We start from the raw sequence: 11979 nt of genomic DNA on the forward strand, positions 1-11979 counted from the left end.
GCCTAGGCATAAACATGCATAAATGTATGTATGCATTTACTTATTTATGGTTATTAGGAATTGTACTGTTTTCATGACTTGTTTTTCAGTGATTCATTATTGATGTGTAAGCTAATTTTTCTAATTTGATTTTGGATGCTGTCACTTTGCTGACCCTTTCAGATCTAAGGGTCTTCTGATGGAGTCTTTAGTACCTTTTAGTTATGGGATCTTGTCACCTGCAAATAGCTATAATTTGACCTTTTCTCCTGTTTGTACCCTTTTATTTCTTTCAATTTACCCTATTTCCTTCACTCCTGTTTTTTGGTGGAACTGGGGTTTGAACTCAGGGCTTTGAGGTTGCAAAGCAGACACTCTAATGTGTGAGCCACACCTCCGGTCCATTTTGCTCTGGTAATTTTGGAGATGGAGGTCTCTGGAACTGTTTTCCCAGGCTGGCCTCGAACTTTTGTCCTCCCAAGTAGCTAGCAATACAGGCCTGGGCCACTGGCACCTGGTTTTGATTTTTTTATTAGCATATACTGTATTTGTTCAGCTGGATACATTGTGATGTGATGTTTACATATGTGCTTACAATATATTTTAGTTAGATTTACCCAGGCCATCATTCTCCCTCGCCCCTCTAATCCCCTTCTTAGAACAATTTTAACAAGTTTTCAGTTCTTCCATTTTAATATGTGAATACACAATACACCCACCAGTCTCTCTCTGTTACTTTTGGCATTGGCTTGCTCTTGTTTTTCTAAGAATCTGAGAGGTGTATGTATCATCAGATTATTTATCTGAGGTCTCTCTTAATTTTCTGATGTGGGTGCTCATGGCTATAAACTTCCCTTTGAAGGCTACTTTGGCTGTGTCCCACAGATTCGGGTAAGTTATGTCTTCATTTTTATGTGAAACTTGGAATTTCTTTCTTGACTCATTGTCCTTCAAAAGTGTATTGTTCAGTCACCATGTATTTGAATGGTTTCTGTGGTTTTCCTTGCTATTGGGTTCTAATTTTATTCTGTTATGGTCTGTTAGGATACAGGGAATTGTTTAAAATTTAATTATTTTTGTATTTGTTGAGGTTTGTTTTATGACTTAGGATGTGATCTATTTTGGAGGAAGTTCCATGGCCTGTTGAGACAAATGTGTACAATGAAATTCACAAATGTCTTTTAAGTTCCACTTTCATCTATGGTATTGTTTAGTTCTAGGATATGTTTGTTGATTTTTTTTTTTTCCTTTTCTTTTGGTCTGGATGTTCTGTCCATGGAAGAGAGATCTCTGACTGTGATTGTATCTGGTCCTGTCTGTTGCTTTAAGCTCACAGGTGTTTGTTTTATGAACTTGGGGGCACTGATGTTCTGTGCATATGTAGTTAAAATTGTCATAACTTCTTGCTGGATTGTTCCCTTTATTAGTATGTGGTGATCTTCTTTATCTCTTCTGACTGATTTATGCATAAAATCTGCTTTGTCTGATAGGCGAATACCTCCTCCTGCTTGCTTTCTGTTTCCACGTGCCTGGGAAATCTTGCGCTGACCTTTTACTTTGTTTATGTCTTTGGTTGTGAGGTGTGTTTCTTGTAGACAACAAATTGTTGGATCTTGCTTTTTTGATCCAAACAGACAATCCATGTCTTTTAGATTGGAAAGTTAAGTCCGTTTACATTTAGGGTTGTGATTGAGAGTTGTTTACTGATTCCTGTGTTTTTATTGCAGTCATGTTGACTGTTCTTTACTTTTGGCTTTGTTCAGGTTTGGGTTTTACTTGTTTGTTGAGTTGATCATGCTTGCTACTTTCCTAACTGTTGCAGGTTTGTCAGTAGCCATTTTGAGTTTTATTCTTTCCTAGCCTCTCCTCTTATCTGTGATTGTTTCTTGTTCTCTTCCATGTGAATCATTCCTTTGAGTGTCCTTCATAATGCAGGATTGATGGACATTGAACTGCTCTAAGTTATTCTTGTCTTGGAAGAGCCTTATTTCTCCATCGAGGCTTAAGGACAGCTTTGTTGGATAAAGTATTCTTGGTTGTCAGGTACTCTCTCTCAGAGCCTGAATTGTATTGCTGCTTGCTTTCCTGACTTTCAGTGCTTGTGCTGAGAGGTCTCAGGTGATTCTTACGTATGTAAGCTGTCATTTTTCTCATGAAGATTTCAATATCCTTTCTTTGTTCTCTAGGATCGACATTTTAATTATGATGTATCATGGGGTTGTTCTTTTTCTGATCACGTCTATTTGGATTTTCAAATGCCTCCAGTGTCTGTATCGTTTATAGATTTTGGGAAATTTTCTGCTAAAGATTTCATTAAGTAAGTTTCCTGTGCCTTTAGTTTGTATTTCATCTCCTTCTTCCATCCCATGAATTCTCAGGTTTGGTCTTTTGTTTGTGTCCCAGAGTTCTTGTGTGTCATTTTTTTTTTTTAATCTTTATGATTGTTTGCATGAAGTAATTCCTCGATCTAGTTCTCCACCTATAATATTCTTTCTTCTGTTTGATCTTGTCTGAGGTTTTCATTTTTAGCATTTCTACTTGGTTATTTTCCATGATTTCCATTTTGTTACTGAATTCCTTTTCCGTGTTGCTGACTTTCTTGTCTAAGTCTTGGATCAATTTTCGAACTTCATTTATCTCTTTATTTGAATCCTCTTTCTGCTCACTGATAATTTTTATTAGTAGTCTTCTGAATTCTCTCTCTGACATTTTGTCCAGTTCATTATCTTTGGATTCAGATGTTGGAATTGAGACATTTCCGTGGGTTTTCATGTTTAAATTACTGTGCTGTGTTTTACACATCTGTCGATCTTAAGTCTCCTTTTCTTCCTTGGGTGAGTAGAGAACCTACCACAGTAGCAAGATTAACAGTTCAGCAATAAAACAAGTAAGGAACAATTGGAACCCTTATCTGTCTCCCCAGTAAGGTTGCATGGGGGCAAAATTCTGTTTCCCAGAGCAATGATCTGGGAAAGATCATTTTAACCAGGTTGAAAGGTGTGAGGACTGGAAATTGAGTCTTTGTGGGGGTTGGGTGTGGGGAAGGTAGGGAAGTGGGATGATGAGAAGGGGGAGGTTGATGTAAGAGATAATGGTATGAGAGAGCTCTATATATTTATAACTGGGAAATAGAGAATGGCTTGGGAGATAGCGTGAAGGGAAAGTAAATGAAAGAAAGAGAGCTAGAGGGAAAAAAAAAAGATTTCAACAATTAGAAATCAAGGTTAAAAAAAGAGAAGAGAAAAACAGCCAAACAAGTACCGATTGGATGAAGGGAAACAAACAAAGAAACAAAGACAAAATTTAAAACAAAACAAAAAACAAAACAAGAATCAAACACGCAGACAAACAAGCAAACAAAACCACTTCTGTTTCTTGTTGGAGAGATACATGTTTGTCCTTCTTGCCCCAGTTGTTTTGCAAACAGCTTCAGAAAGGCTGAGTTGTACCTGTAGCTTTGGGTGTAGCACGGGCATCAAGGAAGTGCCGCTGAGCCAGTGTGATTTATCCATTCCAGGCGAATTCTCTTGAAGAGCCCTGTGAGTTTTTTGGGTCTCCATGGCCTCTGAAGATGGGGAACTGGTGGTGGTGAGACTTCCTGTGGAAATGTGGAGTGGCAAGGCCACTCCTTCTGTGAGTTTGGGGGGCAGATAGCTTGAGAGGGCAGGGCCACCACCTTCTGTGCCTTTTGCTGATTTTCAGATAGTTTAAGTCAGTACATCCTTCTCTTTTTGTCTGCCTCTGTTGGCAGACTGCCAAGCAGACACTGGTTTACAGACCTGTAATGACGCCAGGCTACAATGTTTTAAATCTCAGATTTGCTCAGTCAGGAGCTTGTTGCTTCTGGCTTGCAATCAAGCAGCTACTCTAATTGGAGTTCTCGGTTAGTGGGGGCTGTGTGTTTGGTTTTTAAATTGACCTTATTATTCAGTGGGGCTTTTGTGGCAGGATTGGATGGGGCTTCTGACCTTTGGGAGGTTTTGCAGTTTTTCTGCCTGTTATGTTCTGTCTCTGGTGGCAGGATTCCACAAGCGCATTGTAGGTGGGAAATCCAGCAATCTCTGATCTGTGATTTTTTTAAATCTTCCTGAATTGGCATTCTTCAAGGAGGCCGGTCTTCAAGGAGCTTCAGATAATCTGCGTTCTCTGGAGCAAAAGCTTGGTGCTTTGCTTTGGAGATTGTCCTCAGGCAGCTAGGCAGGGCTTTTCTAGTTCCCTATTTCAGCCTCCTTAAGTTTCTCAACTTGCTGCAAGTCAAGGCCTTTCAGTAGCCAGGTGTCTCAACATGGCAGACTCAGCAAAGGGGTTGTCCTGTTTTGCAACTGGCCTGTGGCACAGGGGGAAAATGAGTATCTCACGATATCCCTGCACATTGGGGTTAGGATTTGAGGTTGGCATAAATATTCTCCCGGAGCTAGTTTGGCCAGTCTGTTGCAGCAGCTGCTTGGCTTACCTTGAGTTGGAGGTTTTGGCTTCCCCTTCACCCAGGGGGAGCAGGGACAGGTGCTGCAAGCTGTTTTCTCTGTCACCTTTTTGACTCACTGTTGTTTTTCAGATATCCTATCCCTCCTTTTGTATCTCCTGTGCTGTCCTCTCTTTGACTCTTCTGTATTTAGTCTCTTCTTTATCCAGACTCTTCATCATGGGGGCTGGTGGAGAAAGCTTCTACCACCTCTGCCATGGTGCTGCCGCAGAGCTATAGGTTTAAATAGTCAAACTGGAGATTGGGGGAGAGAGAGGTATGCATAGTTCTTAAGCAGTTTGGTCACAGGCGTGTTTGGGCTGGATCATTATCTCAGCCCTTGTTTTGGGAGTGTTATGGGAAACTCGAACGGAGACACGGGACTCTGAGGCAAGGAAGCCATGCTTTATTGTGCCGGCACAGACTCAGCGGACTAGTGCCCAAAGGCTGAGCCCTGAGAACAAAGGGCTCTCACCTTACGTACCCTTGCAAGCAAGGTATAGAGGCAATAAAATTGAAAAACAAGGTTTCTATGCAAGTGCTAGTGCCCTTCTACCCCTAGTGTTACATGACCTTCTTCACGTTTGGATTCTGCTGGTTTTATCTCTCTGCTGTGCCATCCCTTCCCCCCTGCTACTTTATCAGAACACAGGCCTGTCTGTTTCTCTGCTGGTCCTTCTCCCTGCTACATCATTCCCCCGCTTTGATGCTTGGACCCACCTAGGGTCAAAGAGCATCATCTTGATTTAGGGGATCGTATTTCCATAGCATAATTACATGGGACGCCGTTTTTCTCTGAACTGTGACCTCGATGAGGCTGGAGACGGACCTTACAATCGGGGGGCCAGGCAGGGCAAAACCAGGCAAGCCCCTAAGATCAAAAGCATAACACTTATGAGGGTTTTGAATCCCCCCCAAAGTTGAAAACCATCCTCCAAATAATTCTCTGGGGTTCAAACCTTTCCAAGTCTGGACTGGGACCTGGGTGATTTTTCTCCTTCTGTCTGTGATTTCTTCTATGACCTTTCCTTCATCATTTACCTGTAAGCAGCAGTTGCCTAGGTTAAATTTTCCACAAACTCCTCCCTCGGAAGCAAGCAAATAGTCTTAAGGCCAAGCGGTTCCCTTTTCCCTGCCTCCCTCCCACTTGGCCCATCAGGGTGGATGATGCCACCATGCAAAAGACCGCCTATAGTCATGGACTGTCAGAATTACTGTTGTCTAAATGGATGTACTACTGAGCGCAATCTGCAGAGTCAAGGACATTCCAATAAAACCCCAATGTCATTCCTTACAGAAATAGGAGAATCAATCCTGGAATTCATATAGAGACTTATAAAAGGTTCCCAAATAGCCAAAGAAATCCTGAGCAAAAACAGTAATGCTGAAGGTATCACACTACCCAACTTCAAATGTTCTACAGAGCCAAAGTAATAAAAACCACCCTAGTTCTGAGTAAAAAAAGTGACACACAGACCAAAAAAATCAGAGACCCAGAAATAAACTGACACAAGTACCAGCCATCTGACTTCTGACAAAGGAGTGAAAAACACATCTCAGGATAAAACCAAAACAAAAACAAAAATAAAGAAAAACAGCCTCTTCAATAAATGGTGTTGGGACAACTGAACATCCACATATAGAAGACTGAAATTTAACACCTATCACTCACCCTGTACAAAAATCAATTCAAAGTAGATCAAATGATCTTAACATTAAGGCCTGAAACTTTGAAACCACTAGCAAAATAAAGGGAAAATACTTGAAGATCTAGGTATAGGCAATGAATAACTTTCTGACTGTGACTCTAATAGCCCTGAAAAATAAGACAATAAAAGCAAGACTTGATAAAAAGAGATAGTACAAAAGTTTAGACGCTTCCACACAAAGGAAAGAATTACCAGAATGAAGATGACAACCCACAGAATGGGAGAAAATCTTTGCAAGTTATTCAACAGACAATTCATCAATGTCTACAACATGTGAAGAGCTGAAAAAACTTAAACACCAAAAGAATCACACAATTAATAAATGAGCAAATGAAACGGACAGACCGCTCTCAAAAGAAGATATACAAATGACCAGTGAATGTATGAAGAAATGTTCAACATCCTTAGCCATAAGGAAATGTAAATCAAAGTGACAGTGAGACTCCATCTCACCCCAATCAAAATCATTCTCATCAAGAAAAAAAAAAAAAAGGACAGAAACAGCAATCGCCATGCTGAGCCCAATTAAAACAGCAAATATTGCAAGTTTTCTCTCGTATGTGTAATTTAGACCTAAGACTGGTGATGATGACGATGTTACAGGAACATGAGCTTGTAGAAGGGGGCGTCTCTGACAGGACTAACCAGCAAGACAGAGGAGCAGGAAGATGTTACTTGGTGGCCAACATGACTGACATACATTGTATATATGAAAACAGCACAGGAAACTCACTGCATACTGTTTTTAAAAAGCAGGAGGCAGGTTACAAGAGTATGTATGAAAAATAACACAATGAAACATCTATGCACAATTAATTTATTCTGATAAAAATACTGCCAGAAGCCAGTGGCTCATGCCTATAATCCTACCTACTCCGGAGGCAAAGCTCAGGAGGATCGGTGTACAAAGCCGGCCCCCACAAACAGTATTTGAGATCCAACTGGAGAATACTCAACATATAAAATGGCTGGTGGAGTGGCTCAAGGGGTAGAGTGCCTGCCCTGGCAACTGTGAGACCCTGAGTTCAAACCCCAGCACCACTTAAAAAAAAGAAAAAAAAATGGGGGAGGTATTCTGAGCGCCTACATAAATTTGTAGCTGGTTCCCAAACTCTTGACATTGGCTTTTGTTCTGTCTTGGAGAGGCACTCAGCTCCTCTGGCTAACTGCTGCACTCCCATAGAAAAGGAGAGAATTCTCACTGCCATCAGTAGAAAAGCAGATGAGTCATTTTCCAGAAATTCTCGGGACCACCAACCTGGGACTGCTAGTACCTCTGCTACTAGTTGGGACAACACATGCCAGGTGGGATGTGGTGCAGGGAGCATGCAAAAGACAGCTAACATGCTAGAGGCAATCTTTCTTGGAATGAGATCAAGGATTGTTAAGCCTGTAAACTATGACAGTGTAGGGAGAATTTTTCAGAAAGAGAAAGAAAGCCCTATCCTATGCCATATTATGACAGTGTGTAGAGGAAGGAAGCTTTTAGGACGTACACCAGCAATGATCCCACCTCTAGAGAGGGTGCTGCCCTCCTGGGCCAGTACTCAGTCTGTCCCAGATATCGGGTGCATACTTCAGAAATTGTTCTTGGGACCACAGAATAACAAAACCAAGCTGAGATGATGTATACTGCTTTTCTGGTCTGTAAGGGACAGAGTAAGGAAAAGAGGCAGGTCAAAGTTGTGGTTTCCATGATAGGGAAGGCCTTCAAGATCCATCTAAGTCCCTTTGAAATGCTCTGAGGGAGGCCATGTCTCGCCAATGACTTGGTGATAGATCCTGATGGAAAAATCTTCTAAGATATAAAAAAGACCTCGAAACATATCAAGCAATCTTAGGAACAGAGAAACAAGGTTCTACTGCCCCCTCTCCTCCCCGCCCAAAAAAAAAAAAAAAGAGGAGGACCTCAGAATTAACAAGGAAAACAGGTGTTGATCAAGTCCTGGAAAGAAGGAACCCCAGCTGATCAACTCCAGCCCAATTAGAAGGGTCCCTACCCAGTGATACTGGCCTTTCCCATGGCCATCAAACTACAAGGAATGGATAGAAGGATTCATCTTTCCAAGGCAAAGCAAGTGACAGGGGAACCTTCTGCTGACCAAGTACAGCCTGAGGACATTTACTCCTGCAAGCCAATAGAAGGCCTAAAACATCTCTTCTGGAGGGACCAAGAAGCTTCACCACAGGAAATCCGTAAGAGATTTATATGCCTATTCCGTTCACTCCTCTTCCACACACAATGGGTCCCACACCGAGGACTTCTCCGTTTAGGCATACTTCTGATATGGTTTACCCGGCTGTGCCTAGGCCTCTCCCAACCCACTTCCAAAATTCAACTGTCCTGTTTACCCCAAAACTCTTAAGACTCCTCCTTCAACTGTTCAGCCTGTTTTTCTCCTGGGACTAATACCTGGTGTTAAGTCATCCCTTAGCGGTATCTTTTAATTCTACCTATCAACTAACTACCCTAAATATCACACACCAACTTCTAAATAAAACAAACCCTGAATTAGCCAAGAGTTGCTGGCTGTGCCTTTCTCTAGCGAGTGCACGGTCCTCCCAGTTACAGAAAGACTGTGGGACCTCAGCAATATGTCCCTTTACCCAAGATGTCAAGGAGACCAGCCTATCCAATCTGTAATTCTAAATGATCTCTATAATTTCCAAATCTCAAAAACCTCAAAAAAGGCCTCGAGTGGGGCTGGAGACATGGCTCAACCGGAACAGCACCTGCCCTGCCAAGCCCAAAGTCCTGAGTTAAAACACTAGTCCCCCAAAGAAACAAATAAATTAAACAAAATACACACAAAAAAGTCCAACAGCAAACTGTGACTGCCAAAATATGCTCTGTGCATTAGATGCACAGGTAATTTCTTCTTGGGAGAACTGTGAAGAGTCACTCATCATTGACTACTCGTCACTTCCCAAATGCAACAATCCCAGAGTGGCTTCCTCTGGACACCAAAAGATGTATCTCCTGCCCCGCCCCACCCCACCCCCACCACTGGGAAAGTAAAACTACTGGGGCTACTTTGGCTGAAACCTTGTCACATGGGAAAATGAGAATAATAAATATAAATTTGCTCTTATGTTTTCCACAGAGCTCAACTTCTGATAGTCGTTAGGAGTCTTCTTCCTGGGTGGGACTAAGTCCTATCGATGTTTACCCTCTAACTGGACAGGCATCCCTGTAGCCAGGTACACCTGTCCACTAATGGAGACAATGCGCCCAAATAATCAGTCCTTAAGTCCCCCAGACAAAAAAGGGCCATTCAGTTCATCCCTCTCCTATATGGGATGGGGATAACTGCAGAAGTAGGTACCCTCTTATATTATCGATAATTACCCAAAGACTTTTCCGACAGCCTGGAAGAAAAAAGCAAAAACACTGGTCATGCTTCAGAGTCAAAATGACTCTCTGGCAGCTGTCATTCTTCAAAACAGGAGAAGATTAAATCCTCTCACAGTTGTGAAAGGTAGATTTTCCTGAAGAAAGAATGTTGTTTTAGTGTAAAATCACCTGAGTTTAAGCAGAAAGACAGCAAAAAAGTTAGCTGACAGGGCTTCCACAAGTTGACAGCTATTATCCAAATCCTGGGGATCATGGTTTAAGATTCTGAATTGGGCATCCTAGCTGTTGCCTCTGGTAAGGTCCCTTCTGATGCTTCTATTCGTCGGGGCCTTGCCTGCTGAACTTGCTAACCAGATCTATCTTTTCTAGAATCAAGGCCTTTAAGGCTCAAGTCTTGATGCAAGAGGGTTCTGTTGCATCTGTTCATCTCTGCAAATGGCTGAGATCCCCATGAGCAGACATGAGCATGCTGGGCAAAGATTCAGATGTCAGGAACCATCTGGTGACCAAATGAGTCCTGAGAGAAAGAGACAGACGTGCAATTTCCGTGATAGGTAAGTTCTATCAGGGTCTGTAGCGCCTTGGCAGCTTCAAAAACAGATGCAGAGGATAGATACGTCCCCTCCCTCAACAGTCCCCCGAAAAGATTTTTTGAGACACTGTCTAACAGGGGAAACTTGGGGCAGGCTAGTAACAGGGAAAGAAAAAAGCCATCACGGGACACCTCAGCAAAAGCTCGCTCCACGCTGAATTCCTCCTTGTCCCTGCCCAGTATCATCCTGGGACATCTCCTCTAATGGTCACTGCAACTGCAAATTCTTTTTCAATTGTAAATTCCGTTGCAGCAGTAGGTTCCCCAAAAGACAAGGGAGGCTCTTGGCCAGTTCAGACTGGAAAACGGTGCATGCCTAGTAAAGGGAAATCGGTCTTCAATTTGACCTCTCAGGTAAAGCTATCCACTTAAGACCTTTGACTATTGGTTTCATCTCACACATACAATTATTAGCATATGCACATAGGCAGAATGCCATGTCATGTAACAAGACCTTGTGAATAGTACCTGTCAGTTATCCAAAATCCCTCCTGCAAAGACTGGCCAGATTATTCCTATCCCTTGCCCTTAAAACTTATAAACTGCCCTTTAAAAAGAGATCTGGGATTCTGTGACATCTGCCGGAGCTCACTGCCTTCTCTTTCGTGGCACCTATACCTTCTTTTCCCTTCAATAAAAGTTTGCTACTGTAACAGCGAGGAAGACCAAAGAAAGAAATAAGCAAGTCCGTGTTCTGATAATGTAGTCGGGGGTGGGGGGGTGGGGGGAGGGTAAGGGGGAAGATGACCTACCAGGGAGATAAAACTTAAAAAATCTAAATGTAAAACCCCAGTATACCACTGGGGGGGGGGACTATCAACTTTATGTGTGTGTTTAAGTTGACTATAATTTAAAAACTGCCTAAAAACTTATCTAAGGTTACAATTTAGTGTGCTGATGTAAAACTGAAACTTAATTCTCTGTATCTATAATAATGTCTATCTTAGTATTTTTCTGTTCTCAAGTAACATCTATAAAAACTGACTGAAAAAAAATTTTTTTTTTCATTACTGGGGCTTGATCTCAAGGCGTACACCTTGAGCTACTCCACTGGCCCATTTTCTTTTTTTGTGAAGGGTTTTGTGATCCTCCTGGGTAGCTAGGACTATAGGCATGAGCCACCGCTGCCCACCCCTGCAGTGTTTCTTTATATATACCTTCCAATGGACAAATACAAGAAACTAGGTCCAATAGCAGAATGCAGAAAAAATTAAGGGGGTCCCAGCAGAGGGTCTTCACAGCATCCAGTTAGCCCAGGCAAGTCACTGTTTCCAGTCAACTGCTGCTTGTTGCCAGAGACTGGCCACCTGTTTCTGAGGTATCAGTGGCATCACGAATGACCTCAGACTGGTTGACATAAAACAGCATTTTTCTGTCGAAGTATGAGCACACTGTCAACATGGTTTTGAGCGTTGACCTGTGTAAAGGAATGTAGCCTTTGGGAGACAAAAGTGAGACATACAGATACATACACATGGGCCAATGGTTATCAGCTTGAGAAGTAAAACCAAGGAATCTTTGGGGTAGACACGGGCTGTAGTAAACCTACAAAAAACTGGGTGCGGGGACAAAGGTTTGCATGGTTAAATAGTTCCAGCCACAGATCATCAGGTGTGTTCCAGCTGACCAGTGTTTCAGTTCTTGTATTGGCAGAGGTTTTGGGGTTGTATCTGGGGGGGGGGGGTGGTCCATCCTGAGAAGGATCTACTATTGGGGTAGTGTGAGTCTGTTGTCATGAAGATTTTATTTTTTGTCCTTCCTTATTTCCAAGGTGATTGCAGAGAGAATTGCTCAGAGCAAAGACAGATACAAAGTGGAGAGATGCCATGTTTTTTCCTATTCTTAGTTAATTTGTGGACCCAAGTCAGGAGTCAGTGCTTTT

At 42.3% G+C, this 11979-nt stretch overlaps 1 protein-coding gene across 32 annotated transcripts in view; it reads left to right on the plus strand.

Annotated features, from left to right (window-relative positions):
• Positions 1-11979, plus strand: part of LOC141419803 (uncharacterized) — a 632676-nt gene that overhangs the window by 61197 nt on the left and 559500 nt on the right. For 9 of the 32 annotated variants that reach the window (XM_074063513.1, XM_074063517.1, XM_074063509.1 and 6 more), the window contains one exon: positions 9875-10059. The exons of 21 other annotated variants lie outside the window; for them this stretch is intronic. The gene's annotated coding sequence lies outside the window, so the exon portion shown is untranslated. Of the gene's footprint in view, positions 1-5738; positions 8347-9874; positions 10060-11979 lie in introns of all 32 variants that reach the window. 2 more of the 32 variants (XM_074063515.1, XM_074063520.1) reach the window with 1 other exon arrangement.

The sequence above is a fragment of the Castor canadensis genome, chromosome X (assembly GCF_047511655.1).
Source record: "Castor canadensis chromosome X, mCasCan1.hap1v2, whole genome shotgun sequence".
Lineage (NCBI taxonomy): Eukaryota > Metazoa > Chordata > Mammalia > Rodentia > Castoridae > Castor > Castor canadensis.